General features: G+C 36.1%; 1 long non-coding RNA gene across 1 annotated transcript in view; it reads left to right on the forward strand.

The window, feature by feature from the left end:
- The first annotated feature begins 2,200 nt into the window (after positions 1-2,200).
- LOC102474569 (uncharacterized) overlaps positions 2,201-9,317 on the forward strand; it is a 17,554-nt gene continuing 10,437 nt past the window's right edge. The window contains exons 1-2 of the long non-coding RNA XR_337767.1: positions 2,201-2,269; positions 6,502-6,563. This is a non-coding gene — a long non-coding RNA (uncharacterized LOC102474569). The remainder of the gene's footprint in view (positions 2,270-6,501; positions 6,564-9,317) is intronic.

A 9,317-nucleotide genomic window follows, 5' to 3' on the forward strand; every position in this document is an offset into this window, starting at 1 on the left:
ACTCCCCTATCACAAAAACCTCTCCAAAAAAAACAAAATAAATTTTTCTTGTTCTAAAAAGACACTGATAAAAATGATCTCCTTTTTAGCAACATTTCTTCTGTGTCTTTGTCACTTTATTTTACTCCTTCCAAATTATTATTTTATCAATTAAATTATATTATATAATAAAACATAACTGTAAAGTCTTTTAAATATTTTTGTGCATTTTAAATTTATAACTATGACCCATTAATATATTTAATAGTTTATTCTTGGCCAATCCTAACATTGTTAACATGTGGCCATCTTGGCTAGGTTTTTCATTGTGAGGTCAGGGACTGCCTCAAAATTCTGTCTTAGATCGTCCTGGTAACCTTCATGCACACACAAACATAACTGTAAAGTCTTTTAAATATTTTTGTGCATTTTAAATTTATAACTATGACCCATTAATATATTTAATAGTTTATTCTTGGCCAATCCTAACATTGTTAACATGTGGCCATCTTGGCTAGGTTTTTCATTGTGAGGTCAGGGACTGCCTCAAAATTCTGTCTTAGATCGTCCTGGTAACCTTCATGCACACACTGTTTCAGAGTAAGCTTAAACCAGTCTGATCATTCACCTCTTACAGGTAATTTGTTTTACCTTTTTCAGTTTTGCAGTTTTACCTTTCTTCAGTTTTGCAGTTTTGCAGTTTTACCTTTCTTCAGTTTTGCAGTTTTCTGTTTTTATCTTTGATCTTTGACAGTTTCAACAGATTATCTTTAGACATTAGGTTTATCTTTATATAGTTTTATATTTGATTTACTGAAATCCTCAGTTTTGGAACTTTTCTTTTCTTTCCTAAAAATATGTAATAGTAATGGTTTATTTTCAGCTACCTGTCATCTCTAAGCTTATTACTCTATAATTGATCTTTCAAAATTGTTTAGTTCTCATCTCTCGAATCACAATATATTTTATATGATGATATCCAAATGTATTTTAATTTTTTTGTCTTTTAAATTTGTAACTCTCACTTGTTCATACTTTTTTTTGGGGGGGGGAGAGGGAGATTTTTGCTATAGGGCACATGCACTACCCAGAAAGACAGAGAGAGACAGAGAGTGAGAAACGGAGAAATCACCCCCCAGGGGGGATGGCCACACCACAATTCCATCTCCTCCATTCTCCTCTCAGGATCTTGGACATGCATGCACACATGCCTGGCTGAGTCTAAGCCACCGAGTCTGGGACTCAAACTACCATGGACCACATGAGAATCCAGCAACATAGGCATTACTCCAACTGCTGGTCTCTGTACATTTAATATCCTGTTGTAGGTAAGACCTAACTGTGTGAACATGTGGCCATCTTGGCTGACATTTTCATTGTGAAGTCAAAGACTCCTCAACATTTTGTCTAAGTTGTCCTGGAGGCCTCCATGTACACGGTGCTCCAGTCAGTTTAGATCTGTCTGTTCATTTACCCTTTCCAGGAAACATTTTTTTACCTTGATCTGGATTTTGTAGTTTTTTTATTGTTACTCTAGATCTTTGAAAATTCCAGGAGATTATATCTGGACAATCTTTTTATTCTGTGGTATTTAGTTAATTTTCTTACTCAGTTCTGTAATTAATTTTGTTTTTTTGAATCTAATTGCCAGGGGTTATTTTCCAGAAAACTCTCCATATATTCTTTTTTTTTTTTTTTTTATTTTTGGGAGGTTTTTTTTTGCTATAGGGCACATATGCTCTCCAGAAAGATAGAGAGACAGAGAGATAGAAAGCAAGAAATCACCCCCTGGGGGGGTGGCCATGCCGCAATCCCTTCTCCTCCATTCTCCTCTTGCTCACACTCACATGTTCCCAGCGTGAGTTTAAGCCACTGAGTCCAGGACTCGAACTGTGGTCAGCTACATGGGAGCTCAGTGACATAGCCATTACTCCTACTACTGGTCCCTCTACATATATTCTTCATACTGCTATTGGTCTTTCCAAATTCTCCATTTATTTTATATTAATAACAATATATTTTATATCATAGGTCAGCCTTTCAAAGTTTTTATTTATATCTTCTTAATTTATATTTAAACTTATGTTTATCTTTAATTTTTCAGTATAAATTGATTATAGCTCTTGCAAACATGTGCCCATCTTGGTTGGCTCTTTTATTGTGAGGTCAGGACTCCCCTTTTCATTGTGAGGTCAGGATCTCCCTCAAAATTCTAAGTTGTCCTGGTCACCTTCATGTACACAGTGTTTCAGAGTAAGCTTCCAGCAGTCGGATCATTCACCCTTTCCGGGTAATCTGTTTTATCTTCCTTAACTTGTAGTGCCTCTGTCTTGGGGGAAGTTCCCAAAAGACTAGGAGAGTGCCGTTCTGATGTAAACCCACAATGGTCGCTTTTATTCAGGCTCGAGCCAGGGTCCCCAACTATCACCGACACAGCAGATCAGAGTTGAGAGCCCCAGTGTTAGTTGGGTTGGATTTTTACTTGGCTGTTGGGGGGGGAGGGTTAAGGGGTGCTGAGGAAAGCACTCAGGTGACAATACATTGGTTGTAGATTACAGGGAATGTAGCTGTCTTTGGTTGATTGGTTATTAAGCCATTTAGTTAGGCAAAAAGTTACTTTAGATTTCTGGTATCTCCTTTGTTTCTTTCATTGGTCAGTCCCGGTGGGGTGATAGTGTCATGATTTTTCTACGTGTCCGGCTCGCCTTATTAGAAATGGTGCTGTCCCTCAGTAAGGTGGGACAAAATGGAGTCGTGGGACAAAATGGAGTCACTCTGGTTCTGCTCTGGTCCTTCAAACTTCATAGTTTTCTATCTTTATCCTTAATCTCTGACAGTTTCAACAGATTATTTCTAGACATTGGTTTTCTGTTTCTACATTGTCTTATAATTTATTTATTTACATCCCAGATCTGTAACTTCTTTTACTTTTCTAAAAGAGTATATCTAATAGTAAGGAGTTTATTTTCAGCAACCTCTCTGTATAAGTTTGTTATTCTATTACTGCTCTTTTGAAATTGTTTACTTGTCATCTCTTTAATCAATATATTTTATATAATGTTATCTAAATATCTTTAAAAACATTTTTTTGGCTTTTGAATTTGTAGCTCACACTTGTTTATATGTTTAACACCCTGTTGTAAGCCAGTCCTAATACTGTGAACATGTGACCACCCTGATTGGCTTTTGTAATTGTGATGTCAGAAACTCCCTCACCATTTTATCCAAGTTGTCCTGGAGACTTTCAGTACAGTGTTTCTGAGTCAGTTTACACCACTCGGTTGATGTACCCTTTCCAGGTAACATATGTTTTACCTTTTCTGGATTCTATAGTTTTTTTTTAGTATTTTTTGATTGTTTGTTTGTTTTTTAATTTACCAGAGGGTGCATGTACTCACCAAAAGGAAGAACAAAGAGAGACTGAGAGAGAAGGAAAAGCAACAAGCAATTCTGTCTTAAGGGGAATGATCATGCTGCAATTCCTTCTCCTCCATCTCTCCCTCCTTTCACGATTTTGGGTATGCATGCAGACATGTTCCTGGTGTGTTTTTTAAGCTTCTAGGTCCAGGGCTTGAACTATGTAGTCAGCCATGTTTGATCCACCTCCCTTAACCAACAGACCATTGGTCTGACCCTCTAACATTATTGTTGATCTTTGAAAGTTCCAATAGGTCATCTCTAGATAATCTTTGCATTCTGTGGTACTTAGCTAATTTTCTTACTCAGTTCTGAAATTTATTTCCTTTTTTACAAATCTATGCCTACGATATATTTTTCAGCCACCTCTTACATTTACTTTTCATTCTATCATTGGTCTTTCCAAATTATTTATTTATTTTCTTTGTCATAATATATTTTGTGTTATAATGTCTAACTGCCTTTCAAAGTTTGTTTTGAACTTGAATTTGTAACCATTATTTACATTTTTGATATCGTATCATAGGTCAGTCCTAGCACTGTGAATATGTGTCCATTTTGATTGGCTCTTTCATTGTGAGGTCAGGAACTCCCTCAAAATTCTGTCTATATTGTCCTGGCAACTTTCATGTACACAGTGTATCAGAGTAAGCTTAGACCAGTCTAATCATTCACACCTTAGAGGTAATGTCTATTTTACCATTCCTGGGTTTTTCAATTTTCTAAATTTATTTTTTTATCATTGAAAGTTTTATTTTGCTTGTTTTTTGAGTTTTTTGTTTGTTTGTTTGTTTGTTTTTTTGCTATAGGACGCATGTACTCACCAGAAAAACAGAGAGGGACAGAAAGCGAGAAATCACCCCCAGGGGGGATGGCCACGCCACAATCCCTTCTCCTCCATTCTCCTCTCAGGATTTTGGGCACGTGCTCACACGCGCCCAGCATGAGTTTAAGCCACTGGGTCCCGGACTCAAATTGCAGTCGAGTACATGGGAGTCCAGTAACATAGCCATTATGCCATCTGCTGGTCCCTATCATTGAAAGTTTTAACAGGTTATATCTAGATATTGGCTTCTTTACTTTGCATTATTTCATATTTTATTGCTTACATCTTCAGTCCAGAACTTTTTCTTTTCTAAAAAGTTGTAATAGTAATGGTCTATTTTCAGCAACCTCTCTTATATAAGCTTGCTACTCTATTATTGATCTTTCTAAATTATTCATTTCTCATTTTATTAATAATATTATCACAATGTTTAAATGTCTCTCAATGTTTTTTCTTTGTATATTTTTAATTTATATTTATTACTTGTGTATATCTTTAATTTTTCAGTCTAAGCCTATTCTAACTCTGTGAATAGGTGGTTATTTTTTAAGGTTTTATTTCTTTTATTTTTGCAACAAAAGGTGTGTTCACTTGCTGGTGAAAGAGACACAGACAGAGAAAAGGAAATTAGAAATCACTCCCCGAGGGGATGGCCATGCCACTGTCCTTTCTCCTCTATTCTCCATTGAAGATGTTGGGCACACATGCACATATGCCCAGTCTGATTTTCAAGCTGCCAGGTCCAGGACTCGAGCTGCAGTCAACCATGTGGGGGTCCAGTGCCTTACCCACTATACCACTTGCTGGTGCCCATGTGGCCATTTTGATGGCCTCCTTGATTATGAGGTCAGAATAGCTCTCAAATTCTGTCTGTGTTGTCCTGGCAACCTTCGTGTATACAGTGTTCCAGAGTAAACTCAGACTAATCTGTTCATTTGTCCCTTCATTTGTAATGTGTTAAATCTTTCTTATATTTTACATTTTTATAACTTTCCTTATTCTTTATCTTTGAAAGTGTCAGGATATTAGGTTTAGATGTTGCCTTCCAATATGTGTTGCCTTCCAATATGTATATATTTTGATATATGATTGGTTTATATCCTCAGTTCTGGATATTGCTCTTTAAAAAAAAATCTAATGCCATGGTCTATTTTTTGGCTACCCCTTTCATACATGTGTTATTCTATTATCACTTCTTGACCCTTTTTTTTTCCATTTATGGGTTTTTATGGATGTACTTTAATCTTGACTTTTGAAAATTTCAAGAGATTATGTCTAGGTAATTTATTTTCCTTTTTATTCTCCTGGTTGTGGCATGAGATTTATATGACTTACATTTCGTTTCTCAAAAATTTTCTATTTTTAAAATTAACTGCCAATAGTTCATATTTAAGCTTCCTTGTATATACACTTGACATTCAGTTGCCATTCCTTACAAATTATTATTATTATTATTATTATTATTATTTGGAGATGTTTTTGCTGTAGGACACGTGTGCTTGCCAGAAAGACAGAGAGAGACAGAGAGACAGAAAGAGAGAAATCACCCCCGAGGGGGGATGGCCATGCCACAATCCCTTCTCCTCCATTCTCTTCTTGGGATCTTGGGCACGCACGCACATGCACCCCTCGTTGAGTTTAAGCCACTGGGTCCAGGACTTGAACCGCAGTCAGCTACATGAGAGTTCAGCGACATAGCCATTATGCTAACTGCTGGTCCCAAATTATTATTATTTTATAAGACAGAATTTTGGTATAGGGCCTGCCAGAGAGAGACAGAGAGACAGAAAGCAAGAAATCACCCTCCCAGGGGGATGACCACACAGCAGTCACTTCTTCTCCATTCTTCTTTTAAGATTTCAGACATGCATGCATATGTGCCCAGTGTGAGTTTTAAGCTGTCGTGTCCAAGACTTGAACTGTGGTCGTCCACATGGGAGTCCAACAACATAACCTCTACATCATCTGCTGGTCCCACAATTTTTTTTCAAATCTTTTTATAATCATCAGTTATTTTAAGAGCAGATTAAAAGCAATATTTAAAATTTTACTGGCAATAGTATGGTGTGGAGGAGTCTGAGTATATAAATTTGTTATTTATTCTCCACTTTCATTGGAGGAGATTATTTTTCTTTGCTCTAAAAATACATATAAATAAACTACATTCCAATGTTTGTTTCATCTCATGGCATATGTTTAATAAGAAACACTACATTTTAAATACAGATCATCATAAGTTTCTGGTACAAGATTAAGATTTTTTTTTTGCCTTCCTTTAGCTTTTCATATCCAGGCAAAACAACAGTTCCTTCAAGTCATCATTATTTTGAAATCATGTAAGGTAAGTCTATATTTTCAGAAATTTACCAAACAAAGGGACACTGCAAATAATTGGACTTGGAAAAAAGATAAGGTAGAACAACACATCGAACAATTTTTAAGAAATCTTTTTGCTGCTGTTTGGTTCAAAACTATTTTTGCATGCAAGAATGTTTAGAAAAATCTTTATTATTTCTGGCAGAGTGGTTCAAATATGGTATTTTTTTTTATAAAATTGAATAGAAACACCTGTCTTTACTTGATGTCTTTTTAAATAACCATGATAAGTTTGGAAGCTGGCATGATGGTTAAATGTGCTGGAACTCCCACATGGCCGACCGTGGTTTGAGTCCTGGACCTGGTGGCTTGCTGTTTCACTTTCTCTCTCTCTTACTCTGTCCCTCTCTGGTCAAATTTAAATAAGTAAATAAAATTAAGTTAAAATAATTCTTTAAAAAATAAATAAATAACCCTGATAAACTGAAATTGAGTTCTATTAAAAAAAAATCTTTTGGGGCCAGCAGTTGGTTATGTCACTGGACCTTCACACGGCTCACTACAATTTGAGTCTCAGACTTGAAACATCGGGCATGTGTGTGTGTTGTGTCTAAGATCCCGGGAGGAGAATGGAGGAGGACTTGTGGCATGGCCATGCCCGTGAGGATGTGATTTCTCTCTCTCTCTCCCCAGTGCTTGCACATACCCAAAGGCAATAACCTCTAAAAAAATGTTTTTTTTTTTTCTTAATTGCTAGCATACACATTCATTTGCTAGAAAAAGACAGAGACAAAGCTAGAGAAAGAGGGTGAAAGCACCCCCCAGAAGGGGCATGGTCATGCCACAGTCCTTTCTGCCCTATTTCTCCATTCTGTTGGGACTTTGTGCACATAAGCACATGCACTCACTGTGTTTTTCAAGTTGCCAGAAGTGGGATTCAAACCACAGGTGTCCATGTGGGAGCAGCTCCATTTACTACTGGCTATAGGACTGGCTCAAGTCAGTGCTTTAACTGTAAAACTGTTAAAATATTTGGAAGAATTGTGTTTATTAAGAAAAATACAGAACTTGGAGTAGCTGTCTCCCCTCCTATTTCACTTATATTTTTGTTTATGATAAATCCTCAAAAGAGTTATTTTTTGGGCCAGCTGGTGTCATGTGGTTAAAGCAGCTGAATCCCACATGGCTAGTTCGAACTCCAGATACACCAGCCTGAAAAACATGTGGGGCATGTGTGTGTGCATGCCCAAAATCCCTAAAGGAGATAAATGAAAGAGAAGGGATTGTGGTGTGAGGATCTTGGAGGTGGGTGATGCTTTCTAACTCTCTCCTCTCTGCTGGGGAGTGCATGCACCCTATAGCAAAAACCTCTCCAAAAATAAATAAATAAGTAGAAGTTATTTATCAAGCATTTTTTATAGAACAGCAGTGCTTCCATATGATTTTTGGTAACCTAGAATATAATAAATATATCGATGTCTAGTAAATTAGGGAAATTACTGGTCATGTCACAATCCTTTCTCCTGCATTCTTCTCTTGGGACTTTGGGCATGTACACACACCCTGGTGTGAATTTCAAACTGCCAAGTCTGGGACTCAAACCATGGTAAACTATGTGACAGTCCAGTGACATAACTATTATGCCACCTGCTGGTTCCTTCCCTTGTCATTTTAATGAATGAAGCTTTTCTTTTCATGTCTCTCTTCACACCTGATATTGATCATTTATGTCTTTCTTTTTTTTTTTTTAATTAATCAGTCTGAGCAGAGTTTTACTAATTCTATTGATTGCTTTAAAAAGCTCTTGATTTATTTATTTTATTGCTTTCTGTCTTCTATTTAAAAGATTTCTGCCTTTTTGCTTGCTTTTACCCTTTGGTTAGGGTTCTTCATTTTCTAGTTTCTTACAAGGGAAGCCTAGATCATTCACTTGACACCTTTTCTAATAAAGACATTTAAAGCTATACATTTTCCTTAAATTCATGCTTTACATAAAATTAAATTTGATATTCTGTAATTTCATCCAATTCCAAACATTTTCGTAATATTTTTCTAAATATCATTCTTTTCCACATCGATTCCTTTTACTGATACGTGTTCCATGCTGACTGCACTTCGTGTAAACCCTATCAATAGAGGAATTTTCATGTGGAACTTCCTATTTCCCAACTCCCTAGGGTAAGCATACACTCCACAGTAAAATCTGATTTTGCTCACCTTCCAGTGTCATCAAGAAGTTGACTTTTAAATTTCCAGGTTTTATAGTTCTTTGCTGCAAAGGGGAGTTATTCTGTAGGGTCTTTATCCTTTGAACTTGCAAACCACCTAATTCATTGTTAGTGGTTGTTATTGGGTCATTGGGAAAGTCATGATGCATTTTTGCATAGAAAAATATGTCATGACTTTTGCAACATCCTAGTAATATACTCTAGAATGTGCACACCATGATTTTGTTCAAATATTTCCATGTTGATGGACTTTCTAATTGTTGTTCTCTTTTGTTATTACAAACTGGAATTGTCACATTCCTGTAAGTAGATTATTTGAGGTTTAACATCCTTTAAAATATTAGTTGACCATTTAGATTTCCACTTCTAAGAACTAGTTCTTCATATGTTTTTCCACTCTATATTTGTCTCTTTATTTTTGTTGTTAGATTTTTTCTTGGTAAGTAGAAGCTCTTTTTATATTAATGATGTTAACTCTTTATCTGTCAAATGTAAAGCAAATAATTTCTGAGGTTATAAATTATCTTTTGTCTTTTCTACCTGTTGCCTTT

This window comes from Tupaia chinensis, unplaced genomic scaffold (assembly GCF_000334495.1).
Source record: "Tupaia chinensis unplaced genomic scaffold, TupChi_1.0 Scaffold149552_1, whole genome shotgun sequence".
In the NCBI taxonomy this organism is placed as follows: domain Eukaryota; kingdom Metazoa; phylum Chordata; class Mammalia; order Scandentia; family Tupaiidae; genus Tupaia; species Tupaia belangeri.